The sequence below is a fragment of the Silene latifolia genome, chromosome 9 (genome assembly GCF_048544455.1).
Source record: "Silene latifolia isolate original U9 population chromosome 9, ASM4854445v1, whole genome shotgun sequence".
NCBI classification, from domain to species: domain Eukaryota; kingdom Viridiplantae; phylum Streptophyta; class Magnoliopsida; order Caryophyllales; family Caryophyllaceae; genus Silene; species Silene latifolia.
The window spans coordinates 120394122-120418330 of NC_133534.1; the positions used below are offsets into that span (position 1 = coordinate 120394122).

The 24209-nt window shown below is 39.4% G+C and overlaps 1 non-coding gene across 1 annotated transcript; it reads right to left on the bottom strand.

The window, feature by feature from the left end:
• Positions 1-10692: 10692 nt before the first annotated feature.
• LOC141602813 (small nucleolar RNA R71) lies at positions 10693-10799 on the bottom strand. Its single transcript, XR_012524721.1, has one exon. It is a non-coding gene; the product is annotated as a small nucleolar RNA R71 (small nucleolar RNA).
• Positions 10800-24209: the final 13410 nt, after the last annotated feature.

Here is a 24209-nt window from a genome sequence, read left to right on the forward strand (position 1 = left end):
TGAAACGGTTAGTGCCATTCACTTGAGGAGTGGTACAAGGTATGAAGCACCGAAGAAGCAAGTTGAGGATGAAGTTGTGGAAACTAGTGACAAAGAAGAAATTGTCAAAACTCCAAGGATGGAGAACCATTAAAAGAAGAAATTTCAAAGAAAAATGAAGACAAGGTCAAGGAGAAGGAGCCCATTGTGATTAGACTTCCTTTTCCAAGTCGTCAAGCCAAGCCCAAATTTGATGACTAATTGGAAAATTTTGGAAATTGTGAAGAATTTGGAAGTCTCAATTCCTTTCACGGAATTAATCAATCACGTGCCGGCCTATGCGAAATACATGAAAGACATCCTCACAAAGAAGAAGTCGATCCGGAAGCTTGAGACTATCGCCTTCACTAAGGTGAGTAGTGCAATACTTCAAGGGAGTTCACCTCCAAAACTCAAAGATCCGGGAAGCTTCTCAATACCGTGTACCATTGGCGACACCACGATCAACAAAGCCTTATGTGATCTAGGGGCTAGTGTGAGTGTTATGCCGTACTCGGTAAGTAAAAGGTTGGGGATGGGAGAGCTTAAATGCACCAATATTACACTCCAAATGGCCGATAGATCGACGAAGATACCATTAGGGATATGGGAAGATGTTCCGCATTTAATTGGGAAATTTTTCATCCCGGTGGACTTTGTCATTGTTGACATGGAAGAAGATTCCAACATTCCAATCATTCTAGGAAGACCTTTCTTACACACCGCGGGTGCGGTGATTGATGTGAAGCATGGAGAGCTCACTCTAGAAGTGGGAGATGAGAGCATAACTTTCAATCTTGACAAGACCATGAGAGCTACCCGTTTGCATGAACCATGTTTTATGGTTGATCATTATAGTCGGAAGGATGATAGGAAGAAGTCGGAATTCCAATGGAAAAAGAAAATTGAAGATTCTCCATTCAAAGAGCAAGTGAATTGTAGCAAAGAGAGCTTGAAAAGCTCACCAAAGTCAAGCAATGAAGAGGATGGCCTCATTGGCCAAAACAAGAAAATGGGAGAGTTGTCTTTATCAACTCAAGAGATCTTTAGTGATCAAGTAGATGAAGTTTGTGGTCTTTGGGACGATGAGTTTGAAGGGATTTTCAATCCCTATATTGGTAATGCTATCGATCAAGACCGACAACAAGGGCAAAGATCTATTGAAGATCTTTATCATGATAATGAACAAGCTTTTGATTACTTCTTCAAGGTGTTGAGCAACATCAACAACACCTTGGACATGCCCCCATGACATCTCACTAAGGATGAGAGTTTGGTGGAGTCCTCCCTAAACCACCATTTGTAAATATTTCTAACTCCCTAACTCACATTTTAATTCTTACATTGCATTTTTGTCATTCTTGGATTTTTATGCCTTGATTAACATAATAATCATTTTTGAGAGAAGTGAGGGAGGGACTAATGATTTTAATTGATGTGTAGTGCTTTAGCTTAGTGTGGGGATAGCAATTGCATAGGCTATTCATGCCTTAGTAGTGCCCCCACAATGAAGAACACGGGATTTTGAAGAATGAAAAATGACACGGGGTATGGAAGTACACGGATGGAACTGAATCCGGGTAAAAGGGGCAGAATCCGAGCGTTTTCAAGAGAATCCGCCCGTCTTCAGGCAACCCGGGTGTATTTGTCAAAAGACGCCCGCCCTTCTGAGCTGAGAATTTGAAGTTTTGGGACTGTTAACAAATCCGAGCGTCCTACAAGAGAAGCCGCCCATCCTGGAAGAGAAGACGCCCGTCGTTTGGCTGAGAAAAACAAGAAAAATCACTGGAAAGGAATCCGCCCGTCTTCAGTGAAAGACGCCCGTCCCACAGTTGAACAATCCGAGACGTCTTTGCTGAAAGACGCCCGTCTTTAGGCGAGAATTCTGAAGCCAAAACAGGCAGAATCCGGGTGTCCCGAAGGAAAGACGCTCGTCTTCCCTCTGCAATTCAAAATTTTTCGGGTCTTTTATAAACCCCCTCCCACATTCATTTCTTCATTCCTTCATTCAAAACACTACCCATAAACCCCAAAAGTCAAAACCCTCATCCTCTCCATCACCAAAACAAGATTTCCTCAACCACATTCATCAAAATCAAATCAAACCATCCTTCTAACAAAAATTAATCACTCCTCTTTCAACAAAAATCAAACCAAGCACCAAAATCTTCAACCTTTGAGTCGATTTTTGAAATTATAAAGGCAAATCCTTTCACCTTAAAATCGATTTGGGTATACTTGGAAATTGAATATTTTCACTCTTTTCTTGGTTAAATCAGCAATGGCAAGGACAAAAGGAGCAACAAAGGCACCTAAGGCAAAGGCACTCTCAAAAAGACAAAAGAGTCTTCAAGCAAAGAAAGCCTCATTGGCTATGGTGGTAGCTAGCTCAAACTTGGAAGTGCAACAACAACCTCCCTTGGAAGCAACAACATCAACTACTCCGGAAATTGCTCAACTTTCGAACTATCCGGAGGTAATTTTCATCTCTAAATCCCATAGGGAAACATTTACCAAGTATGCTAGAAAATCCTTTCTATCCACCAAGTTTATTTGTGAAGATGCCTTGGATAAGTTGGGTGTCCTTGAGCAAACTAAAGCCTTCTTTGAAGCCATGGGGTTGGGAAAATTGTTTGCTACAAAAGAATTGACATACCCCTCCCTTACCTTAGAATTCTTGAGTTCTTTGAAAGTCACTAAGGTAGAGACTATGGAAAACATCGAGTTCCGCCTAGCTAATGTGAGTAGGCGCGTCACCTTTGAGGAATTGGGTAAAGCATTGGGTCTTAGTGATTCACCTAGTTATTTCAAGAATGTTGGCAAGTATGACCCCGCTCCTCTTTGGGAGGCGATTTCCGGAAGGAAATTTGAGAACTATCATGCTAGTCGCGCTCTATTAGTCCACCATCCGGACATTAGAGTATGGCATAAGGTCGTCGGGAATACCATCATTGCAAGAAAAGACACCAACCACTTTACCAAGCTCGATTGTGTTCTTCTTGAGTCGGCCTTAAATATTGGAAAGGAATTCACCAAGCCTTTCAATTCTCTAAGGCTTTTGGTGGATAGATGGCTAAATGTTGATTGTGGGAAGCAAGGCACCACCGTTATTGTGAATGGAGGTCTAGTCACTCTTTTGGCTAAGTACTTTGATCCGAACTTCAACAAGGATAGCAAGTATGTGGCGAAAAAGGGTGGTCATCTCATTGATTTGGATGCTATGATTAACAAGTACAAGTGGGTTACTCATAACCCTCTTGACACCAAATATGGGTGGCTCACTAGTGAGGCTAGATCTTTTACTTTGCCTTCTAAGATTTGTCATTTAAGTGTCCATCGGACCTACTACCTCCTTCCCCTCTCAAAAGAAGCCGAATACATCATCCGACAACAAAGGGGTGAAATTGAAATGCCCTCCTCTTCCATTTTCACACCACCTTATCCTTTCAAGTACCAAGAGTTCAAACCCAAGTTGTTGAAGCAAGCAAGGATTATATGACTCTACTTATGCAAGAGATGCACAAGCAAGCTTTTAAGGATCGGGAAGATGCTTACTTAGCCCAATATCCACCCCTCCTTCATTTATCTAGGCAAGGACTACTTGATCCTTCATGTCCTTTGCCTAGTTGGGCGGTTAGGGAAGTCTTCTTTCCGAGTGCATCTAGGGGTGAGATTCCGGGTGACGATGAGGTTGTCGGTGATACGGTTGTTGATAGCATTGATGATGAGGCTAGTGAATAAGAAGAAGCGGATGATGAACAAAGTGAACAAGAAAGTAAAGAAGGAAGTGGTGATGAGTCCACTTCTATTGAGGAAGATGATGATAATGATGATATGATGGAAGACTAGCAAGCTTTGGAGGCTCCTACCCTCTTAAGGTTTGTCTACTTCTTTCTTTCTTTGTTTTATTTATTTATCTTGATCATGGTTGGAGTAGTCCTAGCAACATAGATGACTAACACCTCGGCCCCATTGAGGTGTTCTTATTTCATTGTTCCCATTTTTGAAAATCCAAAATGACAAATTTAGTTTCATGCATTGCATCTTATGTGCATGAACTACACCCAACCTTAGGACATTAGAAATAATGTCTAACTCGGTTTGGGGAAGTACATGCATACGCAACGGGAGGTAATCTAAATTACGCTCTCCGTCATAAACAAAAAACCAAGCATCATGTAGTGTAGATTAGTGTAGCTTGCATTTAGTGTAGAATTCATGCATCATGTTTGCATGATTTCCCATCATTTTGGCCATTGAGGACAATGCCCATACTAGTGTGGGGATGGGGAATTCTAACTTAACTTTTATTCAAAAATCCAAAAAATTGAAAAATTCCAAAAAACCATAAAAATCTGAAAATTTGAAAAACCAAAAACAAGTTCATTTTCTTTGTAGTGTAGTCATGTATATATTGTTGTATATATTGTGTTTGTTTCATCCTTGTTCACATTGATCGACCACGCCACATCCGAGACATGAGGATATTGAAGACCGCTTGGTATGATCTTTCCAATCTCCTTTTTCCTCTTTATGTTAATGATTATGTGGCTTTATTTTGATTGAGGCGGTATAACAATGTGAACTTAGGACTTGCATTTAGTGTATATGTCATATTAGTTGGTAGAATCATTTGCATTAGGATGTTTATATGTTAGTTGCATCATGGCATGTAGTTGCATGTTAGAAAATTTTGCGAAACCGTCTACTTGGGAAGCTTGACAAGTGTATATAGGCCCTAGTAGATGCTTTTTCTTCTTAAGACTTTGCTTGTTAGAATACTTGTAAAACACCCTAGGATATGTCATGCTAGTATCCTTTGACCCATGGATTAAGGCCTAGTCAAGAGTACCTTGTGGTGTGATAACTCCTTGGCTACCGTTTATTCCAAGGTGACCCTTGAAACCATGCATCCATCCATCATCCATGTTCTACCACATTTTTGTCATCAAAGGGAATGGGCACAAAAGAAATCAATTTGAGTTCAATGAAATGAAAAGTGAAAGAAAGTTTGCAAAAATGCATCAAATGAAAAGAGGAGCAAAAATAGAACTCCTAAAGCTTCAAATATAAGCCACCCTCACTACATATGGGGTGACTTTGAAAATGTTCAAAAGAAAATGCAAAAGTTGAAAGTTGTCAAGTATTGAAATGCCAAAAATCAAAAAGAAATGGAAAGAAAGTGTTCTCAAATGTTATATGCCACAAGAAATTGGGGGGGGGAAACAAAAACAAAAGCAAACTCCCAAAGTAAAACTCAAATATCTATCGATCCCTTTATCCATCGTATCCATTTTTGTGCCTGGTAGAGAGGGGACGACCCTTCTTCTTGTCTAGGCAAGAGGGGGAATTCCGCGATCCTCCAGTGTTTCTAACACCATAGGGAGTCTACTCTTGACAAAAGCATTTAACGATTGAGGACAAAGGTACCCTAGCTTGACACAACTTGGAAGTGATTTATTGGTATCCTTCTAGGCTTAGTAGTTTGAACAAATTGCATCTATGAAGGAGTGTGTACCCTTGAATTGCTTCCCTTGTAGATAATTTCCGCCACTTAGATGAGGAAAGTGGCTATTCTTTTGTAGATGCATCCATTATTTGATTTTGTATGCTTAATGTTTGGATGTGTCGCCATTTTGGCAAGACCCACCTTGCCTTGCAAGAAGGCATCCTACCTCATGGTTGTCTTGTTGTGAGTTGAAGGGGCGGAGTGAGACCCGCTAATTGTCTCATGTCGGCTATGTTATTAGGTTAGTTTAAATAATGGTCCTAGTCTTTGTCACCTCTTTACTCGGGACGAGCAAATGTTCGGTTTGGGGATATTTGATGTAACCATAATTAGAGCATATTTAGTCCCCGAATTAGCCTTGTTCCCATGCTTTTTAGTGCATATTTGGGTCATTTACTGTCTTTAGTTCTTTGTTTTGCATATTCTTTGAGGTTTTGATCCCTTGGTAGGAAAGGAGTGCAAACCTTGCATTTTCATGGCAAAATGAGACTAAATTGATTGAATTCAAATGACCAAGCATCAAGGAGAGACAAGATTAGAAAGCCTTTGTACATACTATAGTAGATGGGCAATGATGAGAAAAGATCCTTGCATCCCCGAGAAAATCCCCAAGGATTTTATGAAGAAAAAGGAAGAAAAGAAGAAGAAAGCAGACTGCCCAACAGTTAGGCCCAATTTAGCCTGGTCTGACTCTAACTTGGCCTGACCTTACTAGGCTGATTGAGGCAACCAGGGACCGTACAAATCTAACTACTATTTGGCAGATGAAGAGTATTACAGGATAAGCAAGCTACTAAATCCTAGAAGAAAAGCCTGATGGTAAGTGCAGAATAGCCTGGCAGCGCACTTAAGCAGGCTGGATTAAGCTGAAGAGCAGCAAAACGGTACTATGAAGATAAATGCTCATGTCCTATTCTCAAGGAAGACCAACTCTAACTATAAGACTACATCATCCCCATGAATCAAGACGTGCAAAAGGAGAAAAGCTAAAGATTAATTAGAGAAGAACGAGTCAACCGGATTAATAGGGAATGTGCCCTATTAATCAGGTAACAGCTCCGACAATTGAGAAGAACGTTGAGATTGAATACAACGTTAATATTTATAGAACTATAAATAGCATAATCCAGCATTTGTAAAGACATTCATTATCCCCTAGTTATTTTACAATTTATCTCTCACCATTTCCGAATATTCAATTATATACACGAGTTAGTACTCAGCTTATAAATAATACAAGTGATATTCTTTATACTTAGTCTTTCCTTATTATTTACTCATAACATTTTTCCAAACTTATAGAAGTAGATACCCTAATTACTTTATAATCAAGCCGGATCCTTTCAGGGAAAATCCTGCTAAAACAATTGGCGCCCACCGTGGGGCATCTAGTTCATTAATCAAAAAATTCCTTTTGCCATTCTTCATTTAATATTCACATACAAAAATGGTAGAACTCACCCCTGAACAACAATTGGCGGCTGCCTTGGCTAAAATCAAAGAGTTGGAGACAATTCAAGAAAAGGCGACCTAAGCGAAAGCCGAAATCGAGATGAAGGAATCTGAGTCTAACCTGAAGAAGAAATTGGAAAATCAGGCTTCAGGCTCCAAGACCAGATTCGAACCAGGAACCCCATTCTCATCCATTATCAAAAACATTGACTTTTCCAATTTTGGAACTCCGGAGAAGGATACCCCATCCGGCACTCAAATCATTCCCAATGATGAAACAAACAAAACTGAAGCAGCAATAATGATGGCTATGCTTCAGGAAATTCAAAAACTCCACAACAAAATAGAAAATATACCTAGTGTGCCAGACCCTGTGGCTGAAGTAGAAGTTGACAGCTTCGCTGATTCACCCTTTGTAGATGAGATTGCAAAAATTGATCTCCTCAAGAAATTCACCGTCCCATCCATGAGAACTTATGATGGAACGTCTGATTCACAAAATCACGTTGCCATATTCAAACAGAAGATGTTGGCTGCCTCAATACCCAGTGAACTCAGGCAGGTCTGCATGTGTAAAGGCTTTGGTACAACCCTGACCGGAGCAGCATTACAATGGTTCATCAATCTCCCAAATGGAAGTATCAAGAATTTTGCAGAATTGGTCAATGCCTTCAATCAACAATTCGCAAAAGCAGAGACATGGCCAAGAGACCCGTAAGAACTGTTCAGGGTAAAGCAACTTCCCGAAGAATATCTCAAAGAATTCTGGCAAGATTTGTCAAAGAGAAGGTAGTCATTCCCGTGTGTGACGAAGAAACAATGAAGAGAAGCCTTCGTGCAAGGAGTCCTGCTGACGGTGACATCTATGCAGCTTAACCAAAAAAGTCCGCCCAACCTTTGCCCTTTGTTCAATCCATCGCCTTAGAACATGTCGATTGGAGGAAGATCCCAACTTCAGAACAAACTCGTCCGGAGGAAAGCAAGGCTATGGACACAGTAACAGGAAAAGCTCCTACCAGAAAGGAGGCAACCCCAGATCAGCACCCTATTCCAGGCCTGAGCGATCTGAAGTAAACGTGGCACAAGAACACAAAGGTAACCTTTCTAGCCTACCAACTATTTCTGAATATAACTTCTCTATAAATACTGCAGGATTAATCAAACGCCTGGAAAGCTTGGGAGATACGGTCAGATGGCCCAAAAAATCCAACAACCCCAGGAAAGATCCAACGAGATGGTGTGACTTTGATGTGACCATAATTGGCGCATATTTAGCCCCCGAATTACCATTGTTTCCATGCTTTTTAGTGCCTATTTGGGTCATTTCTTATCTTTAGTTCTTTGTTTTGCATATTCTTTGAGATTTTGATCCCTTGGTAGGAAAGGAGTAAGAATCTTGCATTTTCATGGCAAAACGAGGCTAAATTGATTGTATTCAATGACCAAGCATCAAGAAGAGACAAGACTAGAAGGCCTTTGTACATATTATAGTAGAAGAACAATGTTGAGAAAGGATCCTTGCGTCCCCAAGGAAATCCCAAAGGAATTTATGAAGAAAAGGGAAGAAAAGAAGAAGAATTGAAGCTGACCAACAATCCGAACGGATTGCAGACAATCCGCCCGTCCAGCCAGTACAATCCGAGCGTCCCTCCTTGGAATCCGCTCGGATTCCCCCTCAACAATCCGAGCGTCCCTCTCCTGAATCCGCTCGGATCGCACAGCCCAAATCCGGCCGTCCCGACTCTAATCCGCACGGATTCCTGCACAGCACGGATTTCATTCTTCAAGCTACGAAAAGAGAAGCCCTTCTCTCAGAAAATACCGGGTCCTCCTTGCTCAACTTAAAAAGTGTAATTACTAGTTTAGCCCTTAGTTAACCCTAATGCATCCTCCCTAGTTTTCACTATAAATACCCCATTAGGCTAATTAGAGGAGCATGTTCTTCTTATCAATATTTAGAGTAGTTAATATCAATCAAATCTCTCTTCAATATTGTAATCAAGTATTAATCAAGTTTTAATCCAAGTTTTAGTTCTTTAATCTCTCTCTTGTTCTTCCTTTATTTTGGGTAATTAGAAGATTATTGGGTTTATTGGGAGATTGACAACCTTCCATCAATCATCAAGTTCTTCTATTATTCTTTGCATTATTATTTTGGAATCATTAGTAGGTATAATCTCTTAATCCCTTTTTAATTATTGCTAATTACTTTCATTTATTCATCATGTTTCATATTGTTGGTATGATTGACAACCTTGCTAGCATGATCAACATGATAATGAGTGAGTAGTCTCTTAGCTAGGGTTTAATGGGTGATTAGGGGAAACCATCATGGTTAATGATTCATGCTTAAATCAATATGCTTTCATATCTTATTTGCTTGCTTGTTTTGATCTTAATACATGCACATGTTATATTTGATGAAATGCTAAGCCTATGAATCCTTGCATTTACTATCATCTCCTATCTTTTCAATGAGACTTGTAAGACATGACCCAACTCGAGTCTTGTTAGACCATGCATGTGTTGAGTAGGAAAGATTAAGTCGACTTGTAGGTGTTGTACAATCTAATCGATTCGGCTCCGGGACCCAAACTTTCCTAGGATTGTAAGATATAACCCAACTCAATCCATCACAACAATAATTGCTTGCTTATAATTTGAGAACATGTTTGTATGATCATATCCCATGATTCCCCTATGAACCCATGACACCCTAGTGCTTTTAATCAATTGTTTACACCCCTTATTTTATTCATCTTGCTAGTTTATTTTCATTGTTATTTTAGTTTAGTGACCTTCTACATCAACCCAATTTGTGACACCCCTAGACACTACTAGTTACAATAGAATTCTCATTTCAATACCCGTCCCTTGGGATCCGACCTTTACTTGCCTCTTTACTAATTGTAGAGTTGTTTGTGAAGTATAAATTGTGTTTTGTATCGACCATTGACCAACGACCACATATACTTAATTGTGAACACCAAATGGCCTCGATAAAAAATGGCGCCGTTGCCGGGGACGGTGTTTAATTGATTTAAGATTTCTTTTATTGTTATTAGTTGTGTCTTTCTTCACCTTGGGGAAGTAAAACTCCTCAAGGTTTGTTCTAATTGTTTTTGAGTTGTTTGATATTTTGCATGTCTAGAAGGTTACAAGGTAATTTGTTACCTTTTGACCGTGAAATCGAAAGAACCTTGACGAATAATAGGAGACTTGTTAGGAGGAATTTGAGAGGTGTTGGTGAAGTTGTTCAACCCACTAGTGAGTTTGTCAATCCTTTCGCAATAGAAGGAGAAGAGAACCCATTAAACAATACCACACAAAATCCACCTACAATGCCTAAATTCTCGTCACACTCTTTACCCACCGAGGAGAATCTACCAAATGGTACTCCTACACCACAACATCTAACCGGAAATTTTATTGCCAAGTCCGCCTTCATCCAATTAGTTGAGAGGAGCCAATTCGGGGGAATGCCTAGTGAGGACCCTCATTCTCATATGGAAACCTTTTGCGATTATTGTGATGCTATCTCTCAAACGGGCGTGACTCAAGACCAAATTAGATGGGTCTTATTTCCTTTTTCGTTAATCGGCACCGCAAAGCAATGGTTGAAGGGCCTTGATAAGGCCACCCTTGGAATAGATTCTTGGAAGAAGTTAGCTCTAGCTTTCTACAAAAATTCTACCCACTAGGAAAAGACTAACATGCTAAGAGCTCAAATTACGGGTTTTAAGCAAAGGGATGAAGAATCTTTGTATGAAGCTTGGGAGCGGTTCAAAGGTATTTGTCGCTCATGTCCTCACCATGGACTTAGCGAATGGTTTTTGGTACAACAATTTTGGAATGGTTTATATGAAGATTCAAGGAACATTCTCAATATGGGATCAGATGGAATGTTCACCGAAGTTGATGACAATCAAACATGGAACAAGATTGAGGAAATGGCAGTCCATAATTCACAATATAGTAGACCTCGCAAGGCTACTAGAGGAGGAAAGTATGAAGTGGACTCCGTTACTCAATTAGGTGCTCAACTTAGTGCTCACATTGACACAATCAACTTGAAGTTTGAACAAGCTATGGCTAGACTTGAGGAAAACTCGAAATCATCAAAGCATCATGTCAATGCCATGACGGCATCCTCATCAATCCCAAGTGGGATATGTGAGAATTGTGGAACTTTGGGTCATGACCCAAGTGAGTGTAGGGGAACAACCGAACAAGTTAATGCTTTCCAAGCTTACAAAAGTGGTACCCCTTATTCAAATTTTTACAATGAAAACACCAAGTTCCATCCAAATCTCTCATACAAAAGCCAAAATGTTCAAAACCCTCAAACAACATACACTCCACCACCCATGAGAAACCAAAATCAAAGACCCTTTTACAATCAAAACCAAGGTTACCAAAATCAAAATCCATACAATCACCAAAATGACCAAGGTTTTGATGTCCAAAAAGCGGTCCTCCAAATGCAAAAGAATCAACAAGAATTTTTCACTCAAATGCAAAAAGATAGCCAAGCAAAAGACACCACCATCAACAACATTCTAGCTCACACCAAGATGTTGGAAACACAATTGACTCAACTAGCATCTTCAAGCTAACAAAGACAAAAGGGGCAATTACCACCTCAAAGTAATCCCCCTAGACATGAAACGGTTAGTGCCATTCACTTGAGAAGTGGTACAAGGTATGAGGCACCGAAGAAGCAAGTTGAGGATGAAGTTGTGGAAGCTAGTGAAAAGGAAGAAATTGTGCAAAGCCCCAAAGAAGGGGAATCATCAAAAGAAGAAAGTTCAAAGAAAAATGAAGACAAGGCCAAAGAGAAGGAGCCCATTGTGATTAGACTTCCTTTTCCAAGTCGTCAAGCCAAGCCCAAATTTGATGATCAACTTGGAAAGTTCATGGAGATTGTGAAGAATTTAGAAGTCTCAATTCCTTTCACGGAATTAATCAATCACGTTCCGGCCTATGCAAAGTATATGAAAGATATCCTCACAAAGAAGAAGTCGATCCGGAAACTTGAGACTATCGCCTTCACTAAGGTGAGTAGTGCAATACTTCATGGGAGTTCACCTCCAAAGTTAAAGGATCCGGGAAGCTTCTCAATACCGTGTACCATTGGCGACACGACGATCAACAAAGCCTTATGTGATCTAGGGGCTAGTGTGAGTGTCATGCCGTACTCGGTGAGTAAAAGGTTGGGAATGGGAGAGCTTAAATGCACCAATATCACACTCCAAATGGCCGATAGATCGACGAAGACACCATTAGGGATATGGGAAGATGTCCGCGTGCGGGTGGGAAGTTTTTCATCCCGGTGGACTTTGTCATTGTTGATATGGAGGAAGATTCCAACATTCCTATCATCTTAGGAAGACCTTTCCTACACACCGCCGGTGCGGTGATTGATGTGAAACATGGAGAGCTCACTCTAGAAGTGGGAGATGAAAGCATAACTTTTAATCTTGACAAAACCATGAGAGCTCCTCGTTTACATGAGCCATGTTTCATGATCGATCATTATAGCCGAAAAGATGAAAGGAAGAAATCGGAACTCCAATGGAAGAAGAAAGATGAAGATGCTCCATTCAAAGAGCAAGTGAATTGTGACAAGGAGAGCTTGCAAAGCTCATCAAAATCAACCAAGGAAGAAGAGGATGGCCTCATTGGCCAAGAGAAGAAATTGGGAGAGTTGTCTCCATCTAAGCAAGAGATTTTCAATGATCAACTCAATGAAGTTTGTGGTCTTTGGGATGACGAGTTTGAAGGGATTTTTAATCCCTACATTGGGCATGCCATCGATCATGATCAACAACAAGGGCCACGGTCTATTGAGGACCTCTACCATAATAATGAACAAGCTTTTGATTACTTTTTCAAGGTGTTGAGCAACATCAACAACACCTTGAACATGCCCCCTTGACATCTCATCAAGAATGAGAGTTTGATGGAGTCCTCCCTAAACCATCACTTGTAAATATTTCTAACTCCCTAACTTACATTTCAATTTTTGTATTGCATTTTTTTTGTCATTTTTGGATTTTTATTTACTTTGATCAAAATAATTGTCATGTAAGAGAGAAGTGAGGGAGGGACTAACGACTTCAATTGATGTGTAGTGCCTTACCTTAGTGTGGGGATGGGAATTGTCTAGGCTATTCATGCCTTAGTAGTGCCCCCACAATGAAGAACACAAGAAATGAAGAAGAATGGAAGAATGGTAAAGGGGAATGCATTGTGCACGAATGGAATGAATCCGGGTACAAAGGACCAGAATCCGAGCGGATTGTACCAAATCCGCCCGTCTTCAACAATCCGAGCGTCCTGCTGAGAAGACGCCCGTCCTGAGCTGAGCTGAAAATTGAAAATTTCTTGACTGTTGAAGAATCCGAGCGGATTTCTGGAAAGACGCCCGTCTCATAGAATCCGTCCGTCTTGTGAAGAAGACGCCCGTCTTTGTAGCTGAAGAAAACAAAGAAATTTCTCTGGACTGAAATCCGTCCGTCCTGCAGCAAATCCGCCCGTCCCATCACAGAAGAATCCGAGCGGATTCCCCAGAATCCGCCCGTCTTTAGGCGAGCTTAACGAAAATTTTGAAGCGCGAGAATCCGCACGGATTGGGCCTAATCCGCACGGATTGCCCCTGCGTTTTTGAAAATTTCGACTTCTTTAAATACCCTCCCACCTTCATTCCTTCATTCATTCATTCATAAACACTACCCACAACATCAAAACCCTCATCCTCTCCATCACAAAAGCAAAAACCCTCAACAAAATCCACCAAAATCAAATCAAACCATCATTCAACAACAAAAGGGTGATCATGAAACCCCCTCCTCTTCCATTGTTATACCGCCTTACCCCTTTGTGTATGAAGAGTTCAAACCGGAAGGAGTTGAAATTGGGAAAGACTATGTCACTCTTCTTATGCAAGCCATGCACAAGCAAGCTTATGAAGATCGGAAGAATGCATATTTGGCTCAATATCCTCCCCTCCTACATTTAGCTAGCCAAGGACTCCTTGATCCATCTTGTCCTTTGCCTAGTTGGGCGGATAAAGAAGCCTTGTTTCCGGGTGCATCTAGGGACGTGGTGGAAGATAATGAGGTTGTTTGAAATGGTGAAGAAATTGATGATAATGTTGAGGAAGAAGCAAGTGGAGATGTAGAAAGAGATGGTGAAGATGATGATGAACAAGATGAGGAAGAAAGTGAAGAAGAAAGTGCCAAGTAAAGTGGCAATGTGACCACTTCTCATGAGGGAAGTGATGATGATGATAGCATGATGGAGGACTAGCAAGCCTTGGAGACTCCTACACTCCCATGGTTTGTGTCTATATCTCTTTGTATTTTATTTCATTTTGATCATTGTTGGTTTAGTCCTAGCAACATCAAAGGACTCACACCTCGGTACCATTGAGGTGTTCTTTATTGTTCCCATTTGTAAAATCCAAAATGACAATCTAGTTTCATGCATAGCATAGTGTGTGCATGAACTACCCCAATGCTTTGACATTAGCTATAGTGTCTCATTTGGTTTGGGGAAGTTGATGCATACACAACGGGAGGTAATCTAAATTATCCTCTCCGTCATAACAAAAATCATGCATCATGTAGTGTAGCTTAGTATAGAATTGCATTTAGTATAGAAATCATGCATCATCTTTGCATAATTTCCATCATTTTGGCCATTGAGGACAATGCCCATATTAGTGTGGGGATGGGAAATTCTAACACTTAACTTTTATTCAAAAACCCATAAAAATTGAAAATTTTCAAAAACCATAAAAATTTGAAAAATTGAAAACCCAAAAACAAGTTCATTTCCTTTGTATATATTGTCTTGTATATATTGTGTTTGTTTTATCCTTGTTCACTTTGATTGACTACGCCACATCCGAGACATGAGGATATTGAAGACCGCATGGTATGATCTTTCCAATCTCCTTTTTCCTCTTTATGTTAATGACTATGTGGCTTTATTTTGATTGATGCGGTAAAAACAATGTGAACTTAGGACTTGCATTTATTTTATATGACATATTAGTTGGTAGAAACATTTGCATTAGGATGTGTATATGTTAGTTGCATCATGGCATGTAGTTTGCATGTTAGAAAAATTTTGCGAAACCGTCTACTTGGGAAGCTTGACAAGTGTATATAGGCCCTAGTAGATGCTTTTTATTCTTAAGACTTTGCTTGTTAGAATGCTTGTAAAACACCATAGGATGTGTCATGCTAGTATCCTTTGACCCATGGTTTAAGGCCTAGTCAAGAGTACCTTGTGGTGTGATAACTCCTTGGCTACCGTTTATTCCAAGGTGACCCTTGAAACCATGCACCCATACATCCATCATCCATGTTCTACCATATTTTTGTCATCAAAGGGAATGGGCACAAAAAGAAATTGTTCAAAAATTTGAGTTCAATGAAATGAAAAGTGAAAGAAAGTTTGCAAAAATGCATCAAAAGAAAAGAGGAGCAAAAATAGAACTCCTAAAGCTTCAAATACAAGGCACCCTCGTTACTAATTGGGGTGACTTTGAAAATGTTCAAAAAGAAATGCAAAAAAAGTTGTCAAGTGTTGAAATGCCAAAAATCAAAAAGAAATGGCAAGAAAGTGTTCTCAAATGTCAAATGCCACATGAAATTGGGGGGAAAAACAAAAACAAAACCAAACTCCCAAAATGAAACTCAAATATCTATTGATCCCTTCATCCATCGTATCCATTTTTGTGCATGGTAGAGAGGGGACGACCCTTCTTCTTGTCTAGGCAAGAGGGGGAATTCCGCGATCCTCCAGTGTTTCTAACACCATAGGAAGCCTATTCTTGACGAAAGCATTTAACGATTCAGGACAAAGGTACCCTAGCTTGACACAACTTGGAGGTGATTTATTGGGATCCTTCTAGGCTTAGTAGTTTGAACAAATTGCATCTATGAAGGATTGTGTACCCTTGAATTGCTTCCCTTGTAGATAATTTCCGCCACTTGATGAGGGAGTGGCTATTCTTTTTGTAGATGCATCCATTATGTGATTTTATGTGCTTTAATGTTTGGATGTGTCGCCATTTTGGCAAGACCCACCTTGCCTTGCAAGAAGGCATCCTACCTCATGGTTGTCTTGTTGTGAGTTGAAGGGGCGGAGTGAGACCCGCTAATTGTCTCATATCGGCTATTATTATTAGGATAGGTTAGTTTTGGTCCTAGTCTTTGTCACCTCTTTACTCGGGACGAGCAAAGGTTCGGTTTGGGGATATTTGATGTGACCATAATTGGCGCATATTTAGCCCCCGAATTACCATTGTTTCCATGCTTTTTAGTGCCTATTTGGGTCATTTCTTATCTTTAGTTCTTTGTTTTGCATATTCTTTGAGATTTTGATCCCTTGGTAGGAAAGGAGTAAGAATCTTGCATTTTCATGGCAAAACGAGGCTAAATTGATTGTATTCAATGACCAAGCATCAAGAAGAGACAAGACTAGAAGGCCTTTGTACATATTATAGTAGAAGAACAATGTTGAGAAAGGATCCTTGCGTCCCCAAGGAAATCCCCAAGGAATTTATGAAGAAAAGGGAAGAAAAGAAGAAGAATTGAAGCCGACCAACAATCCGAACGGATTGCGGACAATCCGCCCGTCCGGCCCAAGTACAATCCGAGCGTCCCTCCTTGGAATCCGCTCGGATTCCCCTTCAACAATCCGAGCGTCCCTCTCCTAAATCCGCTCGGATCGCACAGCCCAAATCCGGCCGTCCCGACTCTAATCCGCATGCAGTTCGCGACAAAGACGGATTTCATTCTTCAAGCTACGAAAAGAGAAGCCCTTCTCTCGAGAAAATACCAGTCCTCCTTGCTCAACTTAAAAAGTGTAATTACTAGTTTAGCCCTTAGTTAACCCTAATGCATCCTCCCTAATTTTCACTATAAATACCCCATTAGGCTAATTAGAGGAGCATGTTCTTCTTATCAATATTTAGAGTAGTTAATATCAATCAAATCTCTCTTCAATATTGTAATCAAGTATTAATCAAGTTTTAATCCAAGTTTTAGTTCTTTAATCTCTCTCTTGTTCTTCCTTTATTTTGGGTAATTAGAAGATTATTGGGTTTATTGGGAGATTGACAACCTTCCATCAATCATCAAGTTCTTCTATTATTCTTTGCATTATTATTTTGGAATCATTAGTAGGTATAATCTCTTAATCCCTTTTTAATTATTGCTAATTACTTTCATTTATTCATCATGTTTCATATTGTTGGTATGATTGACAACCTTGCTAGCATGATCAACATGATAATGAGTGAGTAGTCTCTTAGCTAGGGTTTAATGGGTGATTAGGGAAACCAACATGGGGAATGATTCATGCTTAAATCAATATGCTTTCATATCTTATTTGCTTGCTTGTTTTGATCTTAATACATGCACATGTTATATTTGATGAAATGCTAAGCCTATGAATCCTTGCATTTACTATCATCTCCTATCTTTTCAATGAGACTTGTAAGACATAACCCAACTCGAGTCTTGTTAGACCATGCATGTGTTGAGTAGGAAAGATTAAGTCGACTTGTAGGTGTTGTACAATCTAATCGATTCGGCTCCGGGACCCAAACTTTCCTAGGATTGTAAGATATAACCCAACTCAATCCATCACAACAATAATTGCTTGCTTATAATTTGAGAACATGTTTGTATGATCATATCCCATGATTCCCCTATGAACCCATGACACCCTAGTGCTTTTAATCAATTGTTTACACCCCTTATTTTATTCATCTTGCTAGTTTATTTTCATTGTTATTTTAGTTTAGTGACCTTCTACATAAACCCAATTTGTGACACCCCTAGACACTACTAGTTACAATAGAATTCTCATTTCAATACCCGTCCCTTGGGATCCGACCTTTACTTGCCTCTTTACTAATTGTAGAGTTGTTTGTGAAGTATAAATTGTGTTTTGTATCGACCATTGACCAACGACCACATATACTTAATTGTGAACACCAAATGGCCTTGATCAGACTTCCACCAGGACATCGGGAACACCACAGAAGAATGCATCCAACTCAGGAAACAAGTAGCATACCTCCTAAAGAAAGGTTATCTGAAGGACTTAATCTAGCAGCCAAAGAACAAAGATGAAGGACAAAACAAGAGAGATTCAGGGAACGGTAGAGATCCTCCTCCTCCTCCCCCCATCTATGAAGTCAAGTTCATAAATGGAGGATCAGAAATCTGTGGTCTGACCAGCTCGGCTGCCAAAAGAATATCCAGGGAGTCTAGACTTCACCCCCCTCTTATATCTAAGTCATTGCCTGCTATTACTTTTGATGACTCGGACTTGTAGGGAATATCAGATCTACACCATGACATCTTGGTAATTACCATGCAAATTGTCACAGCTAAGGTATCAAGAATCCTGATAGAAGGGGGCAGTTCAATCAATTTGGTAATGCTTGACGCCCTCAAAGCTATAAAGATAGATGAAGAGAAGATCATCAAGAAATCCAGCGTCCTGGTTGGGTTCAGCAGAGAAACAAAGAACACCCTAGGAGAAATTAGCCTGCCAACCTATGTGGAAGGCGTGGCTTCATATGAAAGATTCGGGGTAATGGATTGCCTATCCTCATATAACATAATCCTGGGCAGACCATGGATCCACAACGTCAAAGCAATCCCATCAACATACCAACAATGTGTGAAAATACCAACCGAATGGGGGATAACCACCATCAGAGGAGAACAAAGGACGGCTCAGGAATGCTACACCCAGGCTTTGAAACCCTCAAAGTCAGGTAAGTCCCTTGCATAGCAATTAAAGTCACCTTTCAGGAAAGAATATATTGCACAATCATAGATGGAAACAGGAGAGGTCATTCTGGACCCAGAATTCCCTGACAGGAAGGTACTTGTAGGGTCAGATGCACCAGACTCGGTCAGACCCAATCTGATCAGCTTTCTCAAAACTAAAATGTCTTGTTTTGCTTGGTCACATTTTGATATGACTGGTATAGATGCTGATATTATAACCCATGTTGGACCATATAGCTTATATGTTTGTGTTTTGATGATGTCAAGGTGTTTTACATTTTATATACTTGTTGCGTGTAAACGTTTGTTAAGTGTTTTAGCATTAACCTATTACGAGCAACAAAGAGGATTGTGACGATTACATGAGAAGTTCAAGCCCTTGTTCAAGATCAAACAATTCAAAGATTCATTCAAGTATTATGTGAAGACGAAGTTTGTCTAAAGAATAATCAAGCTTGGATTATGATGTAGCCTATACTCGAAGATCTCCTTGAAGATTAGAATAGTATAGGTTATTATCTCGTAATGATAATCAAAGAATGAGTTTCTTTATTAGTAAAGTTATAGCCTTGCAGCTATAACATTATTAGTAAAAGAGCTCAATGTTATAGCTCTTCTACTATAACATTGAAATGCTGAGTTTTCATACACGACTTTTAAATGTTTCGAAAATTGTTTTATCATTGTTTAAAGTTTATTTTAAGTGTTTTAATGGAAGTATTTATTTTGTAAAACCCGGTTTAGTGAGGAGTCCGGTTTTATGGTTGGCGTTAATTGATGATTATTGGATCAACTTATGAGTTGGACTTTACTATCAGTTAGGGTTTCCATATAGTCTCTCCTAAAACCTAAATTCTAGTTATATATTAAGATTAGGGTTTGCATGATTCACGAGCTTATGAGCCGTGTTATGCGTGTTGCCTATGAGATATTAGGTAAAGATTTTATTCCTTAATAAAATCTTTACATATCTTATATCTTACTTAATATATTTGTTTATGGTAAAAGATATTCTTGTTTTAGGAAATCTTATCATGATCTTAGAATTTATAGCAAAGATAATATTTGGAAAGATTATATTCTATCTTTTAGAATATTCTTTATTATCTTTTATGGCTTTTAGGAAAGAGATAATAAGAAGATATAATTTGTAATTATATCTTATTATTTCGGCTATTAGGGTTCTTGTAGAAACCGTGTAGCCTACATCTTCCTTGCCTATAAATACTTTGCTATTTACAACATCTAAAATAGAGACCTTAAGCATAAAAATTGTTTTCATATTTTAAAGAGCAAACCGTGTGTTTTTAACGAAAACCGATTTGCAATTTTGGAAGGTCGTGTGTTACAAAACTCGCATACTTGTTCTTCAGTTATCGTTATAAGATAATAGTGCTTAGTAGATTTCTTATCTTGTTCATTAACGTGAACCTTTGTTAGAATCATTAGTGCTTTCTTATTAGCGTAAGTTAGTCACTCGAGTATTTAACGGTACTCTTTGAGTTCTGACTAGAGTTAGTTGTACGAGTTGGGTTAGTAAATTTGTAATCCGTAGAAAGGTACTAAATTTATTAATCGAGAATAGTGGACGTAGGTTTCGACTTGTGAAACTGAACCACTTCAAAAATCCGTGTGTCTCTTCTTGTTTCGTTATTTCGTTTACTTTGCTTACAATCGTTAGTTGATTAGTTAAAGTTTAATCAATAAACTTTAAATAATCAATTACATACGCACAATCGGAAAAGCTTTAAAAAGTTTTAAATCCTCAATTCACCCCCCCCCCCTGAGTATTTTGGATCAATAGACTCTTCAATCGGTATCGAGCCTCGTGCTCTTGATTGCCTAACCGCAAAAGAGGGTGATCTATCTTGTTTTTCATTTATCTTACTGTTTTATATTCCGCTGCCTATCACGTGATAAATGGATTCCAAATATCTCAAGTGTCCCGTCTTTGATGGGAAGAATTACGGATTGTGGAAAAACATGATGACTCACTATGTGAAAATACAACATGGGGAGTGCTGGAGGATTATTCAAAACGGTCCACACAAAATTCTTGTGGCATCCGAGGAAGGCACTACCTATGAAAAGAAAGAAGAGGACTATGTCGAGGCCGACTACAAGAAGGCCGAGAAAAACTCCAAAGCAATAAGTCTTCTGCAAAACGGAATGACCTCTACTGAGTTTGATCGGTTCTCTTCATGTTCCACGGCCAAGGAGATATGGGACGGGCTCGAATTAGCTTATGAAGGTACTTCCATTGTTAGGAAGCACCGAATTGACTTGCTTATGCAAAAGTATGAGCTATTCATTATGGAGCCCAATGAGTCCTTAGATAGCATGTCTGCAAGGTTTTCAAGCATCATAAACGAACTGAAAAACCTAGGTAGGAAATTCAGTACTGAGGACATTGCTAGAAAGGTTCTTAGGAGCCTTACTAAGAAGTGGCGTGCTAAGGTCACTGCAATGGAGGAATCACGAGATCTTGAAACCCTCTCCTATCAAGAACTCATTGGTGCTCTCATGGCCCATGAAATTACTCTTAACAAAGACAATGCTGAACCAAGTCGCAATAAAAGTATGGCCTTAAAGAGCGAAGAAGTGGACTCTGACCTAGAGGATGAAACTGTCTTGTTTGCACGACGTTTTAAAAATAAGATTTTTCGAAATAAACAGACAAAATCATCCTATAATAACAATAACAACAAGTCATTAAACAAAAAGGTTAATGACTCAAAGTCGTCCTTCGCAAATAGAGGTTGTTTCAAATGTGGAGAATCTGGTCACATGATCAAGGATTGTCCAACATGGGAGAAGATAAAGGACAAGACAAAACGTGAGAAGACAAAGAGAGAATTCAAGCAAGTTATGATGGCTTCGTGTTGGGGAGACCTTGACTCAGAAGATGACGAGGAATCTGAAGACGACGAAGTAGCAAACCTTTGTCTCAGCAGTGTTAGTCTTGACCTAATCTCCGACAGTGACAATGAAAGCACAAATTCTCACTCAAACTATTGCTTTCTTGGAGAATCAGACGAAGACGATGATGAAGAGGTAAGTTACCTTGAGCTTAAGAAACGTGTTAGGAAATTGTCTAAAAGTGCTTTAATTGAATTCTTTGAACAATCTCTTGATAAGTGTCACGAACAGGATCTGGAATTGAAAGATCTAAAGGAACAGATTCTCGAAATTGCGGAAGAGAATCACACTCTCAAGACTAAAGCTAAGAAGTTGAAATCTAAGGTTACAAAGTGAGAAAGCTACAACATTAGATTCTACTAAGGTGAAAAGAAGGAATTAGAGTCCAAGGTTATAGCTAATGAAGCTATAACTTCTGACCTAAAGCTTAACATCAAGCATCTTCAAGCCAAAGTTATAGCTAATGAAGCTATAACTTTAGAACTTAGAAAAGTCAAAGAACTTTTGGAAACTAAGGTCACATCTAATGAAGAAGTGATCTTAGATCAAAAGAAAGAGATAGACTCTCTTTCAAAGCAATTGAAAGAATCTAAGACCGATATGATCAACGTTAAGAAACACCACACTGATGTTGTGTTCATTCTTAACAAACGATTCCAAGACTTTCGTGACAACTTTAAAAAGGACAATGATGTAGATCACACGAAATGTCAAGAGGAAATCAAAACCCTAATAGACCTACTTCTACACGCTAGAAAAGTCCATGACAAGTGGGAAGGTAGCACAAAAGTCCTAAACTCCCTAACCGAACAATCTGACAATAATATGAAGATGGGGTTAGGACATGAGTGCTATAGCCGTAGAGATCACTCTAAATGCAAATCAACACCTTCGAATTTTGATTTTAGAAAAAGGAAGTATACTGATCTTCCTGAGTACTTGATTTGCAATTACTGTGGTCATACTGGTCATATCCAAATCAATTGTGTCAAAAAGGCTCAAGATTTACGAAAGAATGCCGAACATGCTAAAACTGTTGACACAGTTGTCGAGGATAAGAAAACCCCCACTAACGAACCTACCGAAGAAAGGAACAATAAATTTCGTTGGTTCTATGACATGGCCTTTGACTACTCTAAGAAACCTAGCACCTCACAAAGCCCTTGTAGATCTCAACCCAGTAAACCTATTCACAAGGCAGCTAGTCAAGAGAGACCTAGAGAAGTTCCGAGACCTAGAGAAAACCCTAACCCTAGAACTCCTCCCAAGCCAAACAAACCTAAAGTTAGAAAAACGGTCATTAGACGTGTTTGGGTTCGAAAGGATTTAGTGTTTAGAGTAACTAATCATAAGGGACCCAACTTAGCTTGGGTACCTAAAAACTGTATCTAATCCCTTATGCAGGAAGAAGTGAAAGAAAACAATCAATTGTATCTTGACAGTGGATGCTCAAGACACATGACCGGAGATAAGAATCTGTTTCTTTCACTCAAGCCTTTCAACGGAGGAAAAGTGACGTTCGGGGACAACAAAAAGGGAAAAGTAATCGGCGTTGGCAAATTCGGAATCTCTAAGTCTCACGCAATAAGTGACGTTTATCTCGTAGATGGCCTTAAACACAATTTGCTAAGCATATCTCAACTATGCAACAAAGGTAACAAAGTAGTTTTTCATACTGACAGTTGTCGCATTATTATTGAAGGTACTAGCAACGTTATTCTTGAAGGCCACCGAAAAAGGAATGTTTATATGGTGGACTTAAATGCTGTGCCTACTAACTCTTTTTCGTGCATGAAAGTCACACTTGATGATCCTTGTTTATGGCATAAACGTTTTGGTCACATTAGCTCACTGACCTTGAACAAACTCAAGAAGTGGGACTTGGTTGAAGGGTTGCCTAAAATCAAGTTCGACCAAGAAAAGATGTGTGACACGTGTGCAAGGTGCAAACAAGTAAGATCATCGTTCAAACCTAAAAGAGTAGTAAGCACAAATCAAGCCTTGGAACTGGTACACATGGATTTATGTGGACCTATGAAGGTAAGGAGTAGAGGAGGATCCAGGTACGTCTTTGTTCTTGTAGATGACTACTCAAGGTATGTATGGCCTATCTTTCTTCATTCAAAAGACGAAACTTTTGATGAATTTGATTGTCTTATGAAACGTGTTCAAAATAAATATAAGACTAATCTAGTATCTATTCGTACGGATCATGGCACCGAATTTGATAATCAAACCTTTATAGAATATTGTAGAGTTAATGGTGTAGGGCATAACTTTTCTGCACCAAGAACTCCGCAACAAAACGGTGTCGTTGAACGTATGAATAGAACCTTAGAAGATATGGCACGTACAATGCTCTTGTGTAGCGGTTTACCTCATAACTTTTGGGCTGAAGCCATTAGTACTTCTTGCTTCATCCATAATCGTGCTATGATCCGACCTATCTTTAAGAAAACCCCCTATGAACTCCTTAGACGTCGAAA